Source organism: Aethalodelphis obliquidens, unplaced genomic scaffold (assembly GCF_003676395.1).
Source record: "Aethalodelphis obliquidens isolate GAN/ISIS:26980383/991018 unplaced genomic scaffold, ASM367639v1 scaffold16, whole genome shotgun sequence".
Classification (NCBI taxonomy): domain Eukaryota; kingdom Metazoa; phylum Chordata; class Mammalia; order Artiodactyla; family Delphinidae; genus Aethalodelphis; species Aethalodelphis obliquidens.
In genome coordinates this window covers 26,689,921-26,716,678 of record NW_020837960.1, presented here as the reverse complement: position 1 = coordinate 26,716,678, position 26,758 = coordinate 26,689,921, and the positions used below count along the sequence as shown (strand labels likewise).

Sequence of the window (26,758 nt, the reverse complement as noted above, 5' to 3'; positions counted from 1 at the left end):
CAGGTCCCAACCTGTCTCAAGACCAACATCTAAAACCTACAGAAAGGCCCTTGATCGTTTCTGTATGATGCTACAATTTTGACTCTACTGTTCAATAGATTCAGAAGCCCAAAAGTCATTTGACTAAAAATATCTGTCAAAATAATTGTAGGATGAAATTGGCTGGTTGGCCGATGAAAACAGACAGGCCCTGATTTAGGAGGCAGACGGTGCTCCTTGGCCCTACTGTTTTTAACCTCTCCAGGTGTAAGTTTTCTTACCTACAAGGTAGCGGTAACGGTGCTTGCCCCACTGAGCTTCTGTGAGATTCAAACAAGATTGTGTGTGGACAGGCTCTGGCCCAGCGCCTGGCACGCAGTATAGATCTGGGAAAAACCTTGCTTTTCCTACAACATCATTTTCATTCTTCAGACTGTCTATAGTTTAACACCTGGGGTTGAAAAAGAAGAAAGCACTAGTCAACACTGAAAGTGAGCCTGAGACCTTTCTTGTCAGAAAATTGACTGATCATGTTAAGAAACTGTATTTTGTTTTTCTGTGAATATTTTTAGGATGCACTATGGGAACAATAAACTACCAGGCGAAAGATGAAAGGGACAAAGGATGTTAGAAAAGATGTCAAAGCAAGAAAAGGCCAAGCATTCCTCGGTTTGCCCCGAAGGCGAGCAGAACGTGATCAAACAGTTTTTCTCATCTATAAAAGAGCCAAGGTATTTTCTGTAAAGGAAAGAACTTGCTGCTGATGGGAGGAATGGATCGAATAATTAGAGTCTAGGATCCTTATCTGCCTGGGTAAGTCTTTCTCCAACCAATGGTGCCCTTGACCTAGTAAGTACAGGAGAGCAGGACTACTTCCCCTTTAGAATAACTTAAGAACCCCTGTCCAAAACTGATCTCCCAGACACACAGAGCCTGGAAAACTGCTTGCGGCTGTTACAGAGTCATTCTTTGGGGTTAATAAGGAACTCACTTAAAACGCAAATACTTTGCAAGGACGAAGAGATTGTGTGGAGCCATCGTTCACTCACGATCGGAAGGATTCTTTGATCAGACTACCTTCCCTACAATGAACGATGATCAGTTGTAGAGAGCGATTGGGGATTGTGATGTATAGTCAATGTCCTTTCTGTGCACCTCACTCAGATGGCCCTAAGCTTACACTCACTTACACTCACTTCTCCACTGGAGTTGTTTAACCCCAACTGAATTAAGGACTCTACCACCCCTGAGGTGTAGCAGAACTGACCTAAGAAAACAGGGATTGTTCTGGAAAGCCTGGAATTGAGATAGCGGGGTAGCAAACTGTTGCCATCACCCCCTCAATGTGTAATCATCCTCCTCCTTAGAATTGGGCCCCTACCTCTCACGTGTGCCCCTCCAGAGCAAGTCTCAGTAATGCTTTCTTGGCAATAACAGTAACTGTCATTTTACTGAGCACCTACTTTGTACCGGGCATTATGCACCATATCCATTCTCTCTAATCCTCACATCAACTCCATTTACCAAGGAAAAACCTGAAGCTCAGAGGAGTTAAGTAACTTTTTGGAAGTAGTGGCAGACAGGTTTCAAACGCAACCTGGCTTCTAAAAGCCTTGTTATTTCTGTTGATAAGTGTTGGAGAAGGAAGGAGAGGGGGAAATGGAGAGTGGATAGTGGGATTTGGGATAAGAACCAGTCATCTAGGGAAAGCCAAGCTTCCTTGCTGAGCCTCTGTACAGCCATCACTTAGGAACTGCAAGGTGACCCTTGTCCCTCTCAGCCTTGGGGCAGTGCTGCATGGCAGTGAAGCATGTGGGATCTAGTCCCGCCGCTGTCCCTTTCTAGCTGAGTGATCCTGAGCAAGGGCTGCAGCCGCCATGCCCTCCGCTATAAAGGCAATAACAAGAATACCCACTCCTGGAGTAATATAAAGATAGCAAATGAGATGTTCCATGTAGAGCACTCAGCACAATGTCAGATGTCTAATAAGAAAGAAAGAAACATGATTTTTCTACTCACTTCTATTACCTTAGACTCCCATGTGTCTGGAGACTGAGAACAATTTGCTTACTTTCCAGTGACTTGGTTATAAAAAGACATTGTTCTCTCCCCCTCGACCTCAGCCTGCTTCCCTTCTCCTTACCTCCTCACCCGCCCACTACATACCCAGCCCTGAGCCCCTCGGGGCACTGTGATCCCTCAGAGCTCCTTAAAATAAACTCTTATTAAAAAGACATTCACGCCAGATCTGAATACTGCATAAAGCAACAACCTGCGTGGAATCTGTTCCAACCCCACGCTGCGCTCTTCCGTGTTTATTCCTTTTATAGTGATATTGTCAGCCACGGGAGAAACCAAGCCCAGGGCTTCATCTCACACGGAGTTGTGTTGCTATAACTGGGTACTGTCTGCTTCAGACCTTTTATCGCACAAGATAGATACCTGTGTCGTTTCAGAGGGAGACATAACCCTCCTCAGGCTGAACAGAGCTGCCAAGTCTGGGACAAGTTTAGTCTTGCATTTTTATTTAGAAATCGCAGATAGAACTGCTCGGTGTTCATCTGTTCTTCTTGCGTTCTAGAAAGCCAACAGGTATGCTGAAAAGCCACACAGCTCCAGTGAGCTACATCCATGTGTCTGCTGAGGATAACAAAATAGTTTCCATGCCCGCTGACAACACTATTAAGGTCTTTGCCCTCTTATGTTCTGATGCATTATCCAATGCGGTTTCAGACAGAGAAGGTGTTCCCTTCATGTTTTCCTTCCCCTCTCTGTAGCCTTTGGGGCCTCTGGATTAGCAGATACTCAAGTGTTATTTACTTTTGTGGATTCGCTTTGGAAAAGGAGAATATGTAGGCAGTGGAAGGGCAGCCTCTTAGAGAACTTTCTATACCTGGTGTTTTGTTGGGAGGAGTTAACATTATTGCATTGAAGGCCCCTGCTTGCGTTCTGTCCAAAGACTCCCTTTGTCTTTGGAGAGTGCAGGTTGGGGGATGGAGAAGGGGATCTGGGGACAGAATGGGGACATAGGGAGGCACAGTCCCTTGCCACTAGAGGTTATCACCTTATCTTGTAACACACTAGGGCGAGTGGGCCCTTTCTGAAACGTTGTCTATAAAGCTTAGAATTTAAACCTTTCTGACCCTGGCAGAGGTAGTGACATTACCACCTTCATTCTGTTTGCCTTCACACCTCTTTTTCTAGCGAGGGTCCTGTCTACCTCTAAAACTCAGTCACTCTGTTATCTCTGGAATACACTATTTTTCATATAAAAGAACAAAAACAAAAAAACCTCACTGATTTATTTCATCCATCATCTCATATGCTTTTCCAGTGAATATGACACGTTTTCATGACTCATCCACCTTCTTTTCTGGACTGTCACAGGGCCACAGGGTGGGGATTTAGAGCAGCATGAGTCAGAGGAATGCTGGAACCTTGGGAAGGAGATCAGATTCACTGCTTTGTACAGATGCATAAAACAGCTCACTCACCACTCACATAAGAAAGGACTGATAGATGTTAAGGGCTGAATCGTGTCCCTTCAAAATTCCTATGTTGAGGTCTTAACCCCCAGTACCTTAGAATGTGACTGTACTTAGAGACAGTGCCTATAAAGAAGTACTGAAGGTTAAATGAGGTCATACTGGTGGGCCCTAATCCAATGTGACCGGTGTCCTTACAAGAAGAGGAAGTCAGGACACTTAGACTGAGAGGCAACCATGCAAAGACACAGCAAGAAGGTGGTTATCTGCAAGCCAAGGAGAGAGGCCTCTGAAGGAACCAAACTTATCCACACCTTGACTTTGGAGTTGAATATCTTGCTTCACGCTATATAAAAAGGTTAACTCCAAATGGATCACAGACCTCAATGTAATAAGAGCTACGTCTACAAAACTCTTAGAAGAAAACATAGGAGTAAATCTTCATGACTTTGGACTAGGCAATGATTTCTTAGACATGATATCAAAAGCACAGGAGACTAAAGGGGGAAAAAAAATGAGTTGGACTTTCTCAAAAATAAAAACTTGTGCTTCAAAGGACACTATTAAGAAAGTGATTAGACAACTTACAGAATGGGATAAAATATTTTCAAATCGTATTTCTGATGACGGACTTGCATTTAGCATACAAAACTCAGCAATAAAAGCACAAATAGCTTCATTTTAAAATGGGCAAAGGACCTGGACAGAAGTTTCTTCAAAGAAAATATTCAAATGGCCAATAAACACAGGCCAAGATGCACAGCATCATTAGTCCCTATGAAAATGCAAACTAAAACCACAGTGAGATACCACTTCACACCCATCAGAGTGGCTAAAATCAAAAGAGAGACGATAGCAAGTGTTGGCAAGGATGTAGAGAAATCGGAGCCCTCAGGCGTCGCTGGTGGGAATTTAAAATGATGCAGCCACTTTGGAAAATATCTGGCAGTTCCTCAAACGTTAACCAGAGTTAACATACGACCTAGCAATTCCACTCCTAGGTTTACACCCAAAAGAACTGAAAACATCTGTTCACACAAACACTTGCATATGAATATTCATAGGAGCATTATTCATGATAGCCAAAAAGTAGAAATAAACCAAATGTCCATGAACTTAGGAATGGATAAATGAAATCAGGTACATCCATACAACGAAATATTATTCAGCAAGAAAGAAAAAATGAAGCCCTATCACACGCTACAACACGGAAAAGCTTGAGAAGCTTCAAGTGTTAAGTGAAAGCCAGTCACAAAAGGCCGTGTATTGTATGATTCCATTTATATAAAGTGTCCAGAATGGGCAAATCCACAGAGATGGAAGTGAGTTTAGTACTTGCCAGGGGATGGGGTGAGGTGGGAACAGGGAGTGGCTGCTAATGGGCATGGCGTTTCTTTTTGGAGGAATGAAAACTTTTTGAAATTAGATAGTGGCAAAGGTTGCACAACTCTGTGAATATGCTAAAAGCCACTGAATTGTATGCTTAAAAATACAAATTTTGTAGAATGTGGGTTAAATAGCAATAAAGCTGTTATATTTTTTTTTAAAGGAGAGAGGGGAGAGAGAGGGAGAGGGGAGTCAAGGATGGCACCAAGTTTAGGCCTCAGCTGAACACCGCAGTGAGGAAGATGGTGGGTGAGAGGAGCATAGGGTCAGAAGCCCAGTTGTGGATGTGCTGGAGAGAGTCATCCTGAGTTGAGGGGAGATGTCAGGGCTGGAGATATAAATGTGGGAAGAATCAGCATTTAGATGGAATTTTAAACCATGAAGTGGATGAGATCATAAAGGGAGCCAAAGTGGGCAAAGGAGAGAAAAGCCCCCAGGACTGAGCACAGGGACCCTGTGACGCTCTGGGATTTTACTGTCTGTAGGGTCCAACATGGCTCCTGTGTAGTGAACTTAGAGTCTATCTCGTGGCAATGAAGAGGTTATTTTATACACAACTAGGTGTTGAGATCACAGTCAGGGGTACAACAGGACCCAAACTCAATTCAGTTCTCCAAGAACATTTGATTAAAATGGTAAGATTTATGGACTTTAGTTTCTGATTTATTTTGAAAATCAAATTTATGCAAAGACATCCACCAAGGCCACAAAGTTGGAGATATCACTTTTTTTTTTTGAAATTTGCCACCATCAGATAATCACAATTCTGTATGTGAGGACATGTTTTCTATCCTATTTTCTTTTCCTAGTGCCTCTCCATTTTCTCCCAATCTAAACTCATGATTACAAGATTAGCATCTTGCCTGTGATGATTCAGGCATATTGAATCACTTCCCAAAGTGTGTTTTAAAATATATTGAAATCCTATCTTGGAAATAGGGTGTGTAATTTATTTCAGAATATATTATTTCTATCAAATAAAAACTAATCAACTAGGAACTAAACAGCTAAATTTCCAGCATGCCTGATCAAATAGTCTTCGTTCTTTGATTTATTTTTTTAGCCCAAATATTTCATGTCTCTAAATCATGGGGACACACGAAACGTTTCAGGAGTCTGCTGGTTTCTGGCATTCTCTAAAGAAGAGTAAAGTGACAGATTGAGATTTCCATTTTCACTTGTTATTTTCTGTGAATTTAATATCGCACACCACAAAGAGAGCTGTTTTGTGTCAACAGGAATTAGGACAGAAAGAAAGTTATTTCTTGGAAGGAAGATAGCATGGTGTATTAGTTAAGGTAAGGCTTGCCACTGTAACAAACTCTATATTTTCCATAGGTTGAAACAACAGAAGTTTATTTCTGTCTACTGAGGGGCACTTTTTCTCCCTTCAAGAACAGGGCTGTCTCCATATGGGGGTCCCACCTTACTTAGGTTCTCAGATTCCTCTTAATCCAGGTGCAATGGGTATGAGAATAGAGAAGGCATATCTGCCTCTTAAAAAAATCCCAGCCATAAATGATACATCACTTTCTCTCACATTCTATTGCTGAGTTCATGACTCTGGGTGAATGGGAAGCTGGGAAATGCCTTAGTCCAGTAGCTGCTTCCCAGTAACTTTACTGGGACAGACAGATTTGAGTTTAAATTCTGAAATTACCACAAACTGTACGACCTCGGGTGAAGTACTCAATCCTTCTGAACTAAGTTACTGAATTCTTTGAGACATTGGTTTACTCTTCTGCAATATGGGAGAAAGGGTCGTCTTGTAGATTAGTTGTGTTCATAAAAGATAATTTATGAACTGTGCTCACCACAGAGTAGTTTTATCTGGTAAGATTCTTTTTTTTTTTTTTTTAATTTACTTTTGGCTGCGTTGGGTCATCGTTGCTGCGCATGGGCTTCTCTAGTTACGGCGAGCCAGGTCTACTCTTCGTTGTGGTGCACAGGCTTCTCACTGCGGTGGCTTCTCTTGTTGTGGAGCACGGGCTCTAAATGCACGGGCTTCAGCAGTTGTGGCACATGGGCTCAGTAGTTGTGGTGCACAGGCTTAGCTGCTCCTCGGCATATGGGATCTTCCCAGACCAGGGATCCAACCCATGTCCCCTGCATTGGCAGGTGGATTCTTAACCACTGTGCCACCAGGGAAGTTGCTTACCTGGTGAGATTCTTTTGAGTCAAAGGGGACAAAAATCTAACTGAAACAATTTAAGCTGAAAAGGGAGAATTTGAAGGACTCAGTGCACTATTGCTGGTTTAAAGACAGAGGAGGCAACAGGATAAGGGATGTAAGTGTGTAAGAAGCTGAGAGAGAGAGGCCAACAACCAGCAAACAGACAGGAACCCATCCCTCCAAACACAAGCAAGAGGGTTGAAGACGGCAGCACAGGAATATCCTGAACTTACGTCCTCCCACAGACACAAACCTACAACTGCAAATGGAACAATTCCCTCAGAAAGAGATCTGAAAACTGGATGAACAGAGCCTCGCGAGAAAAGGTGAAAGGACAGCACTGAGACGCGTGGGAGAGACAGAGATACGGGCTCACCAGGGAAAACCACACCCCAGCTGCACAATTGGGAGGGACCCCAAAGAGGTGGAGCTTTTCCCTGAGGAGTGAGGGATTCGAGCTCCACATCAGGCACCCCAGCCCCCAGATTCTGCATAGGAGAGATAAGCTCCCAAATCACCCGGCTTTGAAAACCAATGGAGAATAAACCCAGGTAAACTATAGAACTGCAGGCAACAAAAACCCCGCTCTTAAAAGGCTCATGCCCGGGGGGGCTTCCGTGGCACAGTGGTTGAGAATCTGCCTGCCAATGTGGGGCACACGGGTTCGAGCCCTGGTCCGGGAAGATCCCACATGCCGCAGAGCAACTAAGCCCGTGTGCCACAACTGCTGAGCCTGCGCTCTAGAGCCCGCGAGCCACAACTACTGAGCCTGCATGCCACAACTTCTGAAGCCTGCGTGCCTAGAGCCCGTGCTCTGCAACAAGAGAAGCCACTGCAGTGAGAAGCCTGCACAACGCAATGAAGAGTAGCCCCCGATTACCACAACTAGAGAAAGCCCACGCACAGTAACTAAGAGCCAGCAACGAAGACCCAATGCAGCCAAAAATAAGTAAATACATAAATAAATTTATAAAAAAAGGCTCATGCACGGACTCACCCAACCTGAAAACCAGCACAAAAACACCAGGTTGAAAAGTGTATGTGTCATAGGTGAAGGGCACCCATTTACTAATCTTCAAGTGTCTGCTGAAGAAGCAGGAGTCATTTGGGATGCTTCCTGGGGATAGAGCCACTGGCAGGAGGCATTTACGTGACCTCAGGCTTCCTTGCTAATGCCAGTGCTGGTGGGCACCATTTTGGAATTCTCCATGTGACCCGGTATCGCCAATGGGCACGTCCCACTGACAGCCCCGCCCACCCTGCATCCTGGCAGCCTCTCGCAGCCAGGTGAATGACAGCCAGCCCACCAGCACTCCAAGGCAGCCACAGCCCCATGACAACAGGAGGGCACACACAGCCCACGTAGGGGACACCCCTTAAGCACCTGGCTGTAGTGGCCAGGCAGGATTGCACTTCTGAGCCCCACAGGACAGCTCCTAAATAAGACCATGCCTTCAAGACTGGGAGAGACAGCTAATTCTTAATACGTATATATATACTTAATACACAGAGAATTAGGCAAAATGAGGAGACAAAAGAATATGTTCCAATTGAAAGAACGAGACAAAACCTCAGAAAAGATGTTCAGCATCTCTTATTATTAGAGAAAGGCAAATCAAAACCACAATGAGCTATCACTTCACACCTGTTGAAATGGCTATTATCAAAAGGACAAGAAATGACTAATGCTGGAGAAGATGTGGGGAAAAGGGAACCCTTGCACACTGTTGGTGGGACTGTAAACTGGTGCAGCCACTATGCAGGATGGTATAGAGACTCCTCACAACAACTAAGAATAGAACTACTATATGACACAGCTATTTCACTTCTGGGTATTTATCCAAAAATCATGAAAAAATTAATTCAAAGAGATATATGCACCCCTGTGTTCACTGCAGCATTATTTACAATAACCAAGACATGGAAACAACATAAGTGTCCATTAACTTCTTTAATGGATAAAGAAGATGCCACACACACACACACACACACACACACACACACACACACGCGGAATACTACTCTGCCATAAAAAATAACAAAATCCTGCCATTTTTAATAACATGCATGGATGCAGAGGGTGTTATGCTAAGTGAAATAAGTCAGGTGGAGAAAGACGAATACCATATGATTCCACTCATATGTGGAATCTAAAAAAAAAAATGAAACAAAAACAAAATAAAACAAAAGCAAACTCATAGACACAGAGAACAGATTAGTGGTTACCAGAGGGGAAGGAGGTTGGGAGGTGGGTGAAATGCAAAGGGTCAACTGCCTGGTGATGGATGGCAATTAGGCTTGTGATGGAGATCACTCTGTAGTGTACACAGATGTCAAATTGTAATACTATATACCTGAAACTTATATAATGAAAAGGGGGGAGAAATTATTGGTTATTGAAACCAGATCCTAGGACAGATGGACTCATGGGCAGCTGAGCTCACAGATGGCACTGTTGTTCCCATGCTGTATGCCTGCACTTTGCATTTCTGCTCCTTGGTTCACATTGGTCTCATCAACACCTACTGCTGAATGGCTTTCTCCTTCCAAATGGCCAGGACCCATCCAAGCCCAGAGCCTGAACTCACATCCCAACTCTACTCTTCCTAGCAGCTCCAGCCAGAAAAACCTAAAGGAAGGACACAGACTGACCAGGCTCAGATACAGTCAGAGAAGCAGTTCTCTTCACAGAAGATAGGAGTGTGCTGGACAGACAGTAGCTACATCCGGGGTGCTTAATTTATTGTAGCTGTTTTTATTTGGGGGACATCACTATGAAGAGCTTCTCCCTACCTTTTCCTTTCACTGACCTTGTCAGGGTCCCTCCATAGCATCCCAACTGAGATCACTCTTCCCAGGCTCCAGAATTCCCTCTGTCCTCCCCTCATCAAAACCCTCTTTCTCTCAGTAATGTTAGCTCATGAACTGAGAAGACATTAACATGTAAATGGATTCCCATTGTGGTACAAGTGACTGATAAGAAGGATGTGTGTTACCTTTCTACCAGTAGGAAGTTGTCCTAGAAGCCCCAGGGTCTGCTTATTCAGTCCTAAGGCACCAGCCTACTTGCAGTCCGTCAGCTGCAGTGGTGCTCACATCCAAGACCCCATCCCCCAAGCAGGGCAGCCACCCAGGGACACGCAGGGGCACTGCCAGGCCATCATTACAGCCAGGCCTGGAGGCAGGCTCCTCACTCAAGATGCCAAAACAGCCAGCTGAAAACCGGGAACGTCAGTCAATCAAACTTCTCTTTGTTCTACGTGATATCACCGTGTAGGACAAACAGCCGGTTGGATTCATTTTCTTTCTTTCTTTTTTTTGGACCCAAGTATCTGAAATTCCACCTCATGGAAAAAACAGCTGCATTTCTAGCGCCAGCACTTAGGTGCCAGATACCGTCTGCTGATCCCCGCTCTGTCACTCGGGAGCCCGTGATCTTGACCAAGTGAGCCGACCCTCCTCAGCCTCCTGCTGTTTCCTCATCTGTGAAGTGGGCAGACTGTGGTCCCGAAAGTTCTAATCGTCCTCACGCCAAGTCCTGTTCTTCCTTGAAGAGGATTCACCCACACCAAGAATCTTCTGGCACTCAGTCTGAGGTTTCAGAGCTCCCAGATGTCTACTAGTGGCCCAGGCTTATGGCTGGCCGTCGCAGGGCACTACAGAGAGCGAAGCCTGACCACCAACATTCGGTTAGTCGGTGCCTACTGCATGCCAGCCTCCTCCAGACATTCTACATCCTTTCTCACACTTCCTCTTCACAAAATTTCCATAAAGGATTCCATTTTACAGATGAGGAAATGAGTTCGAAGGACTTGGGTGGCTTCACTCCAAGGGCTGTCCGTTCTGTGTGCTGACCTCCCAGACGTGGCTCAGGGGACGAAGTCCAAGGGCACAGGTGGGTCCTTTGCACCTGGGTACTCATAGGAGGCATGCTGCAGGGCCCCCCCGGGACCTGGCCTGGCCTCGTCCCTGCTGTGAGGGAGAAGCGCTGCCATTCAGAATGGGATGATATGGTTTGTGTGTGTTGGGGGGAAGATAGACATTAATAGGGAAGAAGGTCCACTCTGCAATCTCACGAAATCACACTCCTCCTACCCCAACAAGGAGACGTGGTATCAGTTTTCACGGTTAGTGGCTACTCTTCATTGCACGTCCACTATGTTATGTGAGGCTCTGTGCTAAGGACGTTACATCAGCCCTCCCTATCCATGGGTTCTGCATCAGCACATTCAACCAACCATGGATGGAAAAAAAAATTATTTTTGATTCCAGAAGTTTCCAAAAAGCTGAAGTTGAATTTGCCACATACTGGCAACTATATACATAGCATTTAAATTGTAGTGGATATTATAAGTAATCTGGAGATGTATATGAAAGGATGTGCATAGGTTATTTGCAAATACTATGCCATTTTATATAAGGGACTGGAGCATCCGTGGATTTTGGTATTCTAGGGGTTCCTCAAACCAATCCCCCAGAGATGTGGAGGTACCACTGTATATATGTTTTCTCATCTAATCCTCAAAACAATGCTTTAAAGTAGATACCATTATCCCCATTTAACAGATAAGAAAATTACAGTTTTGAGCAGCTAAGTGACTTGCCCAAGGTCACAGACCCATCATTTGAACTCAAGACTACCCTCTTAACCATTCTTTAATAAAGCAATCGATGCCTCATCCTGGGTATGCGTGTCACACACTCAGTTTGGGTTTTCATTCTCTCTCTCTCTCTCTGTTTTTCACAAGCAAGGTCTCCCCTTGAGCCTCACCCAGTGGCTTCCCACAAAGAGCCCACGGTGTGCTGCCAGCACAACCGCACCTTCAGGCAGGTGGTCAGCTACCCGGAAGCATCTGTAAGTGTCAAATCTTGGTCTCTTTAGCAATGATGTATTTGCAAGTGGGGTCCCACTGTCTTCACCTCGGTGGGGAGCAGAGTGTTCTGGGGACCTTCTGTCCCTGGAAGTAGAGAATGGGTGGTTCAGTTCTACTTTGCTGATCACCTAGTAGTGTTCGGACACTCTCATGTGAACGCCACATGGAAGAGCTCACAGATTCTGCGGGGGCTTGTGGTGTGAGTAATTTGGAAGGACCGTCTGGTCCTGTGGAAAGGTATTATTTCAAGGCGATTTTCTTGTGTGGTGTAGGATGATCAATTCAACGACCCTAATCCACTGTAACTCTAATCCAGGAAGGAGGGTTCAGAGCATGCCACGTCCACTTCCCTCTCACCTGGGCTCGTGAGGACCATGCTGGCCCCAGCCTAGAGGACCGGCACAGTGTCTAGTCCACAGCAGGGACCATAATCAGTAATCACTGCTCCTTGAATAAGGAACTAGAGCAGGGAAACACGCACATCCCATAACTCATGTTCTCCTGTCCTTGTGGTAACGGGAGGGCACATCCCAAATACACCCACGATGCTGAAAAGTTCTGAAAGCTTCTAATATTCAGTTCAGTTACTTCCTGCATCAGTGGCCTAGGTTCCAGCATCGCAAGTGAGTGTCCTGGGCCATGTGGCCGCGCCCTCTTTCCTTTTTCCTGCCAGAGCCTGACACACCCTGTCTTTAGGATTTACAGCAGGGGACATCACAGACCAGACACGTCCTCTTCACGTGCACACTTACTTGAGCTGCACTCCCAGTGACGCTCGACTGTCTTTGCATCTGTTCTTGTCTAGCTTCTGCTCCAGAAATTAGCGGTCACCCATGGTTAAATACCAAAAGAAGTAGATCAAACATTTTTTATGATGACTCAGTCTCAATTCATCTCAAAGAAGGCGGGTTCCTGCATAGTTTGGGTTCAAACTTGTAAAGAAGCATTTATCCTCCAAATTTATCAGAGTCACCTCTGAGTCCAAGGAAGCCAATCTCTTCACCTACTCAGCATCCTGCACGTTCCTGCCCCTGGCTCTGTGCAACCTTTTCTCATCTCCACCCCAGAATTTCCTGCTTCCTCCTCTTTTCTTTTTTCTTTTTTTTTTTTTTACATCTTTATTGGAGTATAATTGCTTTACAATGGTGTGTTAGTTTCTGCTTTATAACAAAGTGAATCAGTTATACATATACATATGTTCCCATATCTCTTCCCTCTTGCATCTCCCTCCCTCCCACTCTCCCTATCCCACCCCTCTAGGTGGTCACAAAGCACTGAGTTGATCTCCCTGTGCTATGCGGTTGCTTCCCACTAGCTATCTATTTTATGTTTGGTAGTGTATATATGTCCATGCCACTCTCTCGCTTTGTCACAGCTTACCCTTCCCCCTCCCCATTCCTCCTCTTTTCTTACACACACCTGAGCAATCCTTCAAGGTCAAACTCAAGTCCTCTCTGTGCCAGGAAACACTTGCCTTCACCGCCCTGACTCATGCAGGCACCTCCCACTTCCTGATGACTCACAGTTAGTGCCTCCCATGGCTGCTGGGGTGCGTTCTCACCTGCCCTGCTCTGTTTCACCTGTGTGAGCCTCGCCTCTAAACAATTTCTGCAGGCACTTGAGAGCAGGGATCAGAGCATCTATGTTTCCCTCTTCTTTCCTTCCTGATCTCTCAAAACCATTCTTATTCTTTAAGGCACAACTCAGATACCAGCTCCTCTAAGAAAGCATCCTAGATCCCCTCCCACACCCAGGCAGAATGAATGGCTCCGTTAGCATCTGGGCTCCTAATTCCATGGTAACACAGTCTGTCTCCCTCAATAGCATTATTTTGATATGCACGTCTCCCCCAGCGGTGGGTGGTAGGTAGGTGTTGAATTGAGATATAAACACCCTCACAGCTATCATACTGTATTAGGCACATGCTGGTAATAAACTCTCCAATACTTACTGAATTAAATTATTGATTTGAGTGTTCGCTCACCTTGCAGATCTGTTGCTGTGTGAAATCTCTGGATCATCATCATGCCGACCGTCACAATTCATGACATCCAAACCACATTACACTTGATATTTGTGGAGGAGAGAATATAGTCCAAGCTCTCGATGAAGCCTGAATTTACGAATACCACTATACCACACTGTGTTCATTCAGTTGTATAAGCAGAGTGCTAGGGACCACCGACCTTGCCTCTGAAAATCCTTGTAAACTGTAAAATGAAAATTAATAAATGCTCGATTAAATGTTTACAGCACATTACTTATGAGCTGCAACTTAACACACACATAGTTATATGTAATACCAAAGTTTATAAGAATAACAATTTTTTATCAACTGAGCTTAAAACTGTATTCTTTAAATTATTTTAAAATTTGCTAGCAAAATTCTATTATATTTAATTGGGGACATGGTTGCATTTTGATATATTTAAATAGATGGGATCTCCAAAAGGAAGAACAACATGGGGCAGTGAAATTCTTTTTTTTTAATATTTATTTATTTATTTGGCTCCGCTGGGTCTTAGTTGCGGCATGCGGGATCTAGTTCCCTAACCAGGGATAGAACCCGGGCCCCCTGCATTGGGAGCACGGAGTCTTAACCACTGGACCACCAGGGAAGTCCCTGGGACAGTGAAATTCTTAAAGGAGCCCTGCTATGGCATGAAATTCCCTCCACAAAATGTAAGTGAGGTAGGTATACCTGAAAAGTATACACAGCACCTCTAGACTTTTCTTGATTCTGTACATAGAACCCTAAAGTCATTTTCAGAGATGTTTCCCTTGCTGACTTCAGTCTTCAATCTTTTCACTTCCATTACCAGCAGTAGCAAGTGGCTTTCTTGGGGAAATAAAAAAAAAATTTTTAAAAAAAAGCTGTGTTTAATCACACAGCAGCAAGGCAGGTCCTCCCTCGGGTGTTGACCCTTTGTTGTCCGCCCAGCTCATGCTCTGTCTGCTCATTCGTCCACGCCATCAGGTACTTAAATCAATTCTGGATCTCAACCATATCACAAATCACTGCATGTTATGGAACTCTGGGATATTTGCAAAGATTGAAACCACTAAAGTAAAGTAAAGATTAAAACCACTAAAGTAACACTAAGGGTTTATTGAAATACTCAGAAGAACAGATGAACGCCCCTGAGCTGTACACACCCCTGGGAACGCTGGCCTTACAGAAGGACAGAGGAAAGGAAGCAAAGTGTACCCTACTGATCTCAGCAACTTGCAGTCAACAACAGTGCTGTCTGGTTTTTGGCTTGGAGACCCAGAAGTTCCTCTAATGTCAATGGGGCAGCCTTTTTTACAAAGTGGCAGGCTAGAAGGACCGTTCAATAGTCCTGAGAAAGACTGCTGTCCTCAAGCGTTTCTCCTCTGACACTGTCACTGCCTCTGGGTGCAGGATCCAGAAAGTCTGCCCCAGAGGACGTCCTTCCTGGGGGGGCAGCGGGCACCTACCCCAACCAGTCATGACAGATGCTATTCACATCCCTTTAAAGATGATTCTCATTCAAAAGCTGCTCAAAGGTTGGAGCTAAAAGAAAGTAACTACAAGACTGGAACGAGTTGGACTGAGTGAAGTCTTAAAGCTGAGGGTTTAAATAGCCTCCCCAGAAAATGGGTCATCTATCCATTCAGCTTTGCTTTGATGGTGAATAAATTTTGCTGCTCAAAATTCAATCCACACCTATCTTCTCTGAGTCTAGGTGGCCAGGAGATTTTCATCCAATATTTCTAAATTTTCTAATCTTCTCAGAGAGTGCTATAGACTGAATTGTGTTTCCCCCAAATTCATGTGTTGAAGTCCTAACGCCCAGTACCTCAGAATGTGTCTGTATTTGGAGATGGAGTCTTTAAAGAGGTCATCAACTTAAAATGAAGCTGTTAGGGTGGGCCCTAATCCAGTCTGACTGGTCTTGTTAGAGCCAGAGGAAATGTAGACACATAAAGAGATGCTGGGTTGCACAGGCACAGAGGAAAGAGCTTGTGAGGACACGGTGAGAAGGCGGCCATCCGCAAGCCAAGGAGAGACGCCTCAGAAGAGACCAAACCCTGCTGGCAACTTGATCGTGGACGTCCAGCCTCCAGAACTGTGAGAAAATAAATGTCTGTTGTTTGAGCTCCCCAGTCTATGGTATTTTCTTATTGCAGCCCTAGCTAATGAATACACTCAGGTAACCAACTTGTATTCAAAGTACAGAAACTTTTGGGGTAAACTTTCATCTTTCATATCTATGACACTAGACCTCTAAATGTAAATTCTCTTCAATTTGATGGCCAGTGTCTCCAGGCTACTTTTTCCAACTTCCTGATACAGGTGGTGAAAGTATGGGACTTTGAAACAGGAATACTGTTGTGCGATTTTATTGAGGCTCAAGGCAATGCTGGAATCCGTTGTCTGACCTTTGACTCCAGTGGAAGAGGGTATGTGCCTTCTCCAGAATCTTTTATTTAAATTTTATTTATTTATTTTATTTATTTATTTTTGGCTGCATTGGGTCTTCGTTGCTGTGCGCGGGCTTTCTCTAGTTGTGGCGAGCGAGGGCTTCTCCTCGTTGTGGTGTGCGGGCTTCTCATTGTGGTGGCTTCTCTTGTTGCGGAGTGTGGGCTCTAGGTGTGTGGGCTTCAGTAGTTGTGGCACGCGGGCTCAGTAGTTGTGGCGCACGGGCTTAGTTGCTCTGCGGCACGTGGGATCTTCCCCGATCAGGGCTCGAACCCGTGTCCCCTGCATTGGCAGGCGGGTTCTTAACCACTGTGCCACCATGGAAGTCCCGCCAGAATCTTTTACCGTTAGGCAGGGTGACCCCGACATGCAGTCATGACGAGGGTCTCTGTTTCCTAGTCTAGTTACTGGGGGCAGAGATGGCTGTCTGAAAATATGGGAGCTACAACAACGGACCTTGTCTTCACACCTGGAAACATGGTGAGTCACCTCCTACCAAAGGTCCCCATAAAATAATAATGCAAGATTAGGCATTTGTAGTAAGTGTAGAAGAAATCAAATGAGATAAAATCTAGGATGCATGTAACAGTCCTACATCCTTTTTCTCTGGCATTTCATTGCCAGTGACTCTAAACTTCTATGTAGGAAGGACATACATTATATATATGTTTGTTCTCCCATCTATAGCCCATGCATTTGTTCCCTCACTGCGTGGTATAGGCCTCATTTCTTAAAAGAGTTTAGCTTTTTAAAACATTTTAAAAATCACATAAGTCAAACATCACAAAGTCTAGATGAACTAAAAGCTACTCTCTTTTGTGTGTCATTGTGATTTTTTTCAAGGCTGCTTATTCCATTTGTTCATGTGCTGTGTCTGTTCTTGGTAAAATTTCCGCAGTTCTGGCCTGTGAAACTATGGAGAAGATCAGAGGCAAACTTTCTTCAACTATCAGTACAAATGAAGTCCAAGTAAATAAGATAAAAATTACTCAGAGTAGGTGGGCTTCCCTGGTGGCGCGGTGGTTGGGAGTCTGCCTGCCAATGCAGGGGACATGGGTTCGAGCCCTGGCGTGGGAGGATCCCACATGCCGCGAAGCAACTAGGCCCGTGAGCCACAACTACTGAGCCTGCGCGTCTGGAGCCTGTGCTCCGCAACAGGAGAGGCCACGATAGTGAGAGGCCCGCGCACCGCGATGAAGAGTGGCCCCCACTTGCCACACCTAGAGAAGGCCCTCGCGCAGAAAGGAAGACCCAACACAGCCAAAAATAAATAAATAAAATAATGAATACATAACTACTTAAAAAACAAATTACTCAGAGTAGGGACTTCCCTGGTGGTCCAGTGGTTAAGACTCCGTGCTTCCACCGCAGGGGGCACGGGTTGGATCCCTGGTCTGGTAACTAAGATCCCGCACGCCTAACGGCTCTGCCAAAAAATAAAAATTACACAGAGTAATGAGTGTGTGATTCCTAGTTCTGCCTTTGACCTCAGGCATTCTTTTGCTCATTCACTCAGTCAGTAAGGGCCAGGAACTGTGCAGGGTCCTGTCAGGAAGAAGGTGAGCCTCTTCCCATAGCTGAGCGAGGGCTTCATCAGCCTTTTAGGGCAGTGAAAGTGGCATCAGCTGTGTTTTGATGGCTTGAAAGACACCTAACTGTGGTCTGAAAACTAAAAAGTAAGTGCTGAAGTTTCCCCAGTCATCAGTTGGGTTAAGTCAATATATGTAAACTGACTCAAGAACTAATAAAGAAAAATGCTTACTCTAAGTTGATAGTATTATCTTTCTAGATGAAAAGCAAAGTGAAGTCTGTGATTATACCTACTTGAAGTTAAGCCAAAATAAGTGAGTTCCAGTCAGCTTGAATATGAGGGTCATCTTGGAGATTTAGTGGGACATATTTTTCGATACAAACTTTGTCCTGGAGGAGGACACCAAGATACTAAAGGGAATTTTCCGGAAGCAAATGTGTCAAAGAATTCCCCAAATTGTGGTTGCTCCCTGATGGCAATTTAGGCAACTAGCCTCTTCCAGAATATTAGAAACAATTCTCTGCACATTTTGATAATGGTTTAGAGGTAGAGATAGGAAACAGGGTATCTCTCCACCGAATGCTTTATTAAGGGATAAATCACAAGCTAGGGTAGTTAAATTCAGCAGCCGTAAGTCAAAGAATAAAAATCCAATAAATTCTCTCCTGAACATGAAAATGTTAAAAACAATCCTTGATCAATTTCTGCTTGTGCCCTTGCCTCCGTGGTTCAGCCATGCTCTCGGGATCAAATAATCCTCCGGAAGGCAAGCTGCTCTGAGCAGACCATGAAAACAAACCAGGGTATCCTGTTTCTGCTCCCTAATCCTTTAAGAACCACTTAAAAAACTGAGCCTAGTTTATCAAATCACATTTTATCTTGCTCTCCCTAAAAAACAGAAGTGGTGATTTTCTTGTTCTCTTCATTTATCACACCGACACAGCAAAATGAGGCCACAGTACTGATTCTATGCAAAAATTAAACAGATGATAAGCTAAAGTAAATGTAAAAAGCTAAAATGTAATAGTCTGTATTGTTCTAGGTGTATCATAGCTGTTGGATGGGATAGAAGAATAAATGTGTACTTTGTAAGTGAAATGTACAAAATTATGATATTTCAAAACCCTGCTTCAGACTGACATGCTTCTCCCCACCCCCATGCCCTGTTGATTCCTTTCTCACTAAAAACAGATTTTGGAGAAATTCTTTATACCTCTATCTGGTATAAGCTAAGCAATGATATGGGCAAAAGAGTTTCCTCCTTCCCTCTCTCCCCCTTTCCCTCCCATCTTTCTTTCCTCCCTCCCTTTAAAAAACCTTTTTAGTATTTGTTTCAGTTTTTTAAATTCTTTTCTATGGGAAGAAGTGTAATGACTCTGTACCCAATTCCGACACGTGGAGGTTTTTCCCACACCAACAAGCAATTCTCCGACACCAGCTGGTACCCTACAATTCCACTCGATTCTGACTCTATCTACCTGGAGAGAGCATCAGATTCCACGGGGTCAGGGTTCAGTCCTACAAGACACAAGACTCCTGCCCCCCTCCCCTCTGCCCTGCCCCGCAGACACCATTTGCAAGTCCTGTCCAACTGGCTATAGATCAGAGGTTCCAACAACGCCCTCCTTGGGTTATATTAATTTTCTAGAGCATCTCACAGAACTTAGAGAAATATTTCACTTACTGGATTTTCCTCCCACCTTGTCTTTATGCCGTAGTCCCTGTCTAAATGGGAAGAGGAGATGAAATGCCATCCATAAGCATCTCTGTGGAAAAAAGAAATCTTTTTTTACGGCTTAGAGATGGGAAAAGGGATTAAGAGACAGGGGAAGATGAAAATGCTGACTACAACTACGTTTTAAATCTACCTGTGGCATTTTATGTTCCCTGCTTGCTCTGCTGGGTGGTCCTGGATTTCCAAAGCCTTTAAACATGGTAGGTTCGTTATTCATTTGAAAGTATGCTGTATGTCAGAGCCTAAGCCTAGCACCCTCAGATGATTTGAGACATGACTGCCTGAGAGGTCTTGGCGTTGAATTTGTCCTTTGGTATTACAGGTTCCTGGGCTGACGGCTTTTGTTTTAGCTCATGCATCGCTACGGGTCTTATTACAGAGGCGAAACTATGCAGACCATCCGAGAAGAGCTTGTCAGCTGGCATATGATTTGCTGAAACGCAATCACCCAAACGTCAGGAGTGGATTGCTGTTTATTCCCACTGGCACTCGGGGAATTTGCTTTGACATTTCAAAAATCTGCATCACGGATGGGGTGAGGGGTAGGCCTGTAAAATGTGCCAGCGCCTCTCTCTGAAATCGTGAGTGTGTTGGCAGCTCATTTTACTGCTTGTACAACATCTCCTGTTTGGCTTTGGATACAGGACACACCTTGTGACTTTCACCACTTCCAGAAGCCATAGCCACACTGGCAGGATGACGTGGTGAGCCCTGGTCCACTGTCCGACTCTCCACCCAAACAGTGACACTTGATGGGGATGTCCTTCACTCCTGGGGCTCACCCCTATTCTTCTGGGCCTGCCTAGGGTGGTCACAGCATCTCAAGAGCCTCTGCTGTGGGGGGATTCATGATTGGGGTCCAGGTAGAGTAAGGAGCACTGAGCTCCAGGCAGCTGCCTCTGCTCCAGGAAGAGTGATGGCCTTTGTTCAGGCTGGGGCAGGAGGCCGAGGAGGAAATCCCCACAGTTCTCCTTGAGCTCAGCCTGCAGCCCTGTAGTGTAGGAATGGCAGCCCAGGATGTGACGCATGTGACTTTCTTCAAAGAAGCATCCACTTCCTCTTCTGCTTGGCATGCAAAACTGTATGTATTCACTCTGCCATCCTTGGGTGGCCAGGGAACCTAGCAGATGACATTCCTGCTGCCCTGTGGCTTGTTAGGGGCTCATAACCAGGGGACTTCTTGCGATTCTTATTAGCCCCCAAATTTCTACAGCTTCCCAGGGTTGAATGATCTCCCTCAAAACTGTCTGGATGTCAAGCCATGAAGACAAGCAGTAAGAAAGGAAGGTCATTGTGCACAACCATTTCCCACCACCTAGCCGTACCTTATGCCTCTGTAAATATTCCAAAAGCCACAAGTCACTAGAATACAAACTCAATGAAGACAGACCTTGTCTGTTTTCTCCACTGTATTCCCGGGATGTAGCTCAGGGCCTGGTTTATAGTAGCTGCCCAACTAATACGCTTCCATTCAACTAGCATGTGTCAAATGTGGGCCCAGCCTGTGCTGTTCACTGAACATCAGTGACGAGCAAAGTGGTCATCACACGATCCCTGCCTTCATGGAGTTTGCAGATGAGTGATTGTTTTTTTGTTTTTTTGCGGTACGCGGGCCTCTCACTGTTGCGGCCTCTCCTGTTGCGGAGCACAGGCTCCGGACGCGCAGGCTCAGTGGCCATGGCTCACGGGCCCAGCCGCTCCACGGCATGTGGGATCCTCCCGGACTGGGGCACGAACCCGTGTCCCCTGCATCGGCAGGCGGACTGTCAACCACTGCGCCACCAGGGAAGCCCTGGATGAGTGATTGTTGAGTGAAAGAACAGAATTTGCAGAAAATGTCCCCAGGAAAGCCATGGCCATTGCAAGGGCAGAAGTCATGCAAGAGTCAGTGAAGTGTTAGTTCATTCAAATGTTTTTTCAGTCACTTATCAATTCTTTCAACCCCCTATTTATCAAGCACTGACATAGTGCCATCCTTAGTGGGTAGGCACAGAAAATACAAACATGAATAAAATGTGATTCCCGGCCCAGAATCTCACAGACTGGCAAGGAGATAAACTAAGGAAGTAATCATCATACGATGCAACAGATGATATAATAATGTATTAGTTAATGTAATAATGTTTTAATAATAATATAAAATGCTGGAGAAACCCAGAGGTGGGAACTACTAACTTTTGCTCTAACACTGTACAGGATATTAAAAGATTACTAGGATTTTTCTGGGAGGCCAAGGTAGGGAAAGGCAGTCTAGATGAGGGGAAAGGAGGAGAGCGTGAACCAAGTCTGAGAAGCATGTTGTTTGGAAGGACTATGAATATTTTGAGGGGCTGGAGGACCACGTACAGGAGGGAAGTGAGCTTGGAAAGCTAATCAGAACCTGAAAGCCATGCCAAGGCACGTAAACTTCATTCCGCAGGCAGTGGGGCCAGGGAAGGAGAAGCCCAGACACAAGCGCTCACAGATTTCAGAAGGAGGCAGAAGATCGTGGGGAGGAGAGGGCCACTGACCTGCTCTTTTCCAACTGTCCTACCCACTGTCCTCCCAGCTGCTTTCAAGCAGAAGGGGCTTCTTAGGTGACCACGGATAGGTCCTCAAGGGACTCTCTGTGGGAAGTACCTGAGGGCAAGGGAGAAAGATCTTTACAGCCCTGGGAAAAACCAATTCTTTTCACAAAGAAACTGTACCCCGGTGAGAAAGTTGAAAGGATAATGGCCAGGGACTCTTTGAACTCTGCAGCACTGGTCTCAAAAACAAAAACATTTTCATTTCGTTTCTTATCTTTCTTAAGGATCCATATTCCTAAATCCTCCTTTCAAGGAGAATAGGCAATTCCAATTCCTAACAGCACTTGTAAGCCACAGTGCGGGGCAGATGGGAGCCCTGGAGGAATTGAGTTGAGGGACTCCACACCCTGGAATTTAGACCTGGGGCTCTTGGGAGGCCAGACCCCCTTGGCCAGTGCTTGGGTTCCATTGTCACATTACCATCAAGATTTCAGCCCCGAAGAGGGTTCCTTGTGAATAACCTCCTTGCCAGCATTATGGGGAGGTAAGGAAGCTGCTAGGAGTAACACCTCCCTGGGGAAGGTGATAAAACTGACCCAAGGAGATGCAGCACCTCTCTGGCTGACCTGCAAGCAGACTCCTACCTGGAGGGATGCCCCTGACCCCCAGGACTGGGCCGGGCCACCAGGTTCCGCAAGAGTCCTTAATGGGGGGCAGCCACAGGAGGGGCCCCTCTGTCTCCTCTGTCTTAGGCATCCAATGAAGGGGAGCGAGCTGTGGGTGACTGGGGACTGGATTTCTTACTCTGTCCCTCTCTGTCCCTCTCTCTCTCTCTTTCCCAGAACCACGGGCAAAAGGAGGACATCCTCTGTGTAGCTCAATGCCCGCCTATTCTCCTTGCCACCTCCAGCTACGACAGGGAGATTATCATTTGGAATGTCATCTCAGGGCACATGCACTGCAAGCTGAATACCCCCAGCCCCTGTAATGGCACAGAACATAGAGAACGTAGGGGCAGCGCGGCCTCCACAGCCACTCTGCCCAGGCCCGCAGCCTCTGACTCCTGGCATGTTGTCTAAAGGAAACTCAGTTCTGGACTGCTTCCCGGTTATAAGGGATTGGCCTAGTTTCAGGCATAACTTGTCAGATGAAGATTGCCAGAGCTGGGGCGGGGGGGGGGGGGGGGGGCGGAGCTTGAGAGTTCAACTAGCTCAGTCCACATCTCCAGGCACCCATCCATCAAAGCCCATCTCACATTCACCTGAAACTAACACAACACTGTAAATCAACTATACTCCAACACACTATGGAGAACAGTATGGAGTTCCTTAAAAAAATAAAAATAGAACTACCGTATGACCCAGCAATCCCACTACTGGGCATATACCCTGAGAAAACCATAATTCAAAAAGAGTCATGTACCACAATATTCATTGCAGCACTATTTACAATAGCCAGGACATTGAAGCACCCTAAATGTCCATCAACAGATGAATGGATGAAGAAGATGTGGCACATATATACAATGGAATATTACTCAGGTATAAAAAGAAACGAAATTGAGTTATCTGCAGTGAGGTGGATGGACATAGAGTCTGTCATACAGAATGAAGTAAGTCAGAAAGAGAAAAACAGAGGCTTCCGGGAAGATGGCGGAAGCGTAAGACGCGAAGATCACCTTCCTCCCCACAGATACACCAGAAATACATCTACACGTGGAACAACTCCTACAGAACACCTACTGAACGCTGGCAGAAGACCTCAGACCTCCCAAAAGGCAAGAAACCCCCCACGTACCTGGGTAGGGCAAAAGAAAAATGAATAAACAGAGACAAGAGAACAGGGATGGGACCTGCACCAGTGGGAGGGAGCCGTGAAGGAGGAAAGGTTCCCACACACTAGAAGCCCCTTCGCGGGCGGAGACTGCGGGTGGCGGAGGGGGGAAGCTTCGGAGCCGCGGAGGAGAGCACAGCAACAGGGGTGCGGTGGGCAAAGCAGAGAGATTCCCGCACAGAGGATCGTGCCGACCGGCACTCACCAGCCGAGAGGCTTGTCTGCTCCCCCGCCGGGGCGGGCAGGGCTGGGAGCTGAGGCTCGGGCATCGGTCAGATCGCAGGGAGAGGACTGGGGTTTGCGGCGTGAACACAGCCTGAAGGGGGCTAGTGCGCCACGGCTAGCCGGGAGGGAGTCCGGGGAAAAGTCAGGACCTGCCGAAGAGGCAAGAGACTTTTTCTTACCTCTTTGTTTCCTGGTGCGCGAGGAGAGGGGATTAAGAGCGCTGCTTAAAGGAGCTCCAGAGACGGGCGCGTGCTGCGGCTAAAAGCGTGGAACCCAGACATGGGCGGGAGACGCTAAGGCTGCTGCTGCCGCCGCCAAGAAGCCTGTGTGCGAGCGCAGGTCCCTATCCACATCCCCCCTCCAGGGAGCCTGTGCAGCCCGCCACTGCCAGGGTCCCGGGATCCAAGGACAACTTCCCCGGAAGGACGCACGGCGCGCCTCAGGCTGGTGCAACGTCACGACGGCGCAGCGTCACGCCGGCGCAACGTCACGCTGGCCTCTGCCGCCAAAGGCTCGCCCCGCCCTCCATGCCCCTCCCTCTCCGCAGCCTGAGTGAGCCAGAGCCCCCAATCAGCTGCTCCTTTAACCCCATCCTGTCTGAGCGAAGAACAGACGCCCTCCAGCGACCTACACGCAGAGGCGGGGCCAAATCCAAAGCTGAGCCCCTGAGAGCTGTGAGAACAAAGAAGAGAAAGGGAAATATCTCCCTGCAGCCTCAGAAGCAGCGAATTAAAGCTCCACAATCAACTTGATGTCCCTGCATCGGTGGAATACCTGAATAGACAACTAATCATCCCAAATTGAGGAGGTGGACTTTGAGAGCAAGATTTATGATTTTTTCCCCTTTTCCTCTTTTTGTGAGTGTGTATGCGGATGCTTCTGTGTGAGATTTTGTCTGTATAGCTTTTCTTCCACCATTTGTCCTAGGGTTCTATCCATCCAGTTTTTTTTTGTTTGTTTTTTTAATTTTTTTCTCTTAATAATTACTTTTTTATTTTAATAACTTTATTATATTTTACCTTACTTTATTTTATTTTACTTTATCTTCTTTCTCTCTTTTTTCCTTCCTTCCCTCCTTCCTTCCTTCCTCCCTCCCTCCCTCCTTTCTTTCTTTCTTTCTCTCTTTCTACTTCTACTAATTCTTTCTTTCTGCTTTTTCTCTCTTTTATTCTGAGCCGTGTGGATGAAAGGCTCTTGGTGCAGCAGCCAGGAGTCAGGGCTGTGCCTCTGAGGTGGGAGACCCAAGCTCAGGACACTGGTCCACAAGAGACCTCCCAGCTCCACATAATATCAAACGGTGAAAATATCCCAGAGATCTCCATCTCAACACCAGCACCCAGCTTCACTCAACGACCAGCAAACTACAGTGCTGGACATCCTATGCCAAACAACTAGCAAGACAGGAACACAACCCCACCATTAGCAGAGAGGCTGCCTAAAATCATAATAAGTCCACAGGCACTCCAAAACACACCACCAGACGTGGACCTGCCCACCAGAAAGACAAGATCCAGCCTCATCCACCAGAACACAGGCACTAGTCCCCTCCACCAGGAAGCCTACACAACCCACTGAACCAGCCTTAACCACTGGGGACAGACACCAAAAACAACGGGAACTACGAACCTGCAACCTGCAAAAAGGAGACCCCAAACACAGTAAGATAAGCAAAATGAAAAGACAGAAAAACGCACAGCAGATGAAGGAGCAAGATAAAAACCCACCAGACCTAACAAATGAAGAGGAAATAGGAAGTCTACCTGAAAAAGAATTCAGAATAATGATAGTAAAGATGATCCAAAATCTTGGAAATAGAGTAGAAAAAATGCAAGAAACATTTAACAAGGACCTAGAAGAACTAAAGAGCAAACAAACAATGATGAACAACACAATAAATGAAATTAAAAATTCTCTAGAAGGAATCAATAACAGAATAACTGAGGCAGAAGAATGGATAAGTGACCTGGAAGATAAAACAGTGGAAATAACTACTGCAGAGCAGAATAAAGAAAAAAGAATGAAAAGAACTGAGGACAGTCTCAGAGACTTCTGGAACAACATCAAACGCACCAACATTCGAATTATAGGGGTGCCAGAAGAAGAGAAAAAGAAAGGGACTGAGAAAATATTTGAAGAGATTATAGTTGAAAACTTCCCTAATATGGAAAAGGACATAGTCTATCAAGTCCAGGAAGTGCACACAGAGAGTCCTATACAAGTAAAAACCAAGGAGAAACACGCCAAGACTCATATTAATCAAACTATCAAAACTTAGATTCAAAGAAAAAATATTAAAAGCAGCAAGGGAAAAACAACAACATACAAGGGAATCCCCAAAAGGTTAACAGCTGATCTTTCAGCAGAAACTCTGCAAGCCAGAAGGGACTGGCAGGACATATTTAAAGTGATGAAGGAGAAAAACCTGCAACCAAATTACTCTACCCAGCAAGGATCTCATTCAGATTTGATGGAGAAATTAAAACCTTTACAGACAAGCAAAAGCTGAGAGTGTTCAGCACCACCAAACCAGCTTTACAACAACTGCTAAAGGAACTTCTCTAGGCAAGAAACACAAGAGGAGGAAAA

At 45.7% G+C, this 26,758-nt stretch overlaps 1 pseudogene; it reads left to right on the top strand.

Annotated features, from left to right (window-relative positions):
- LOC113625555 (WD repeat-containing protein 49-like) overlaps window positions 1-23,258 on the top strand; it is a 47,041-nt pseudogene extending 23,783 nt beyond the window's left edge.
- Window positions 23,259-26,758: the final 3,500 nt, after the last annotated feature.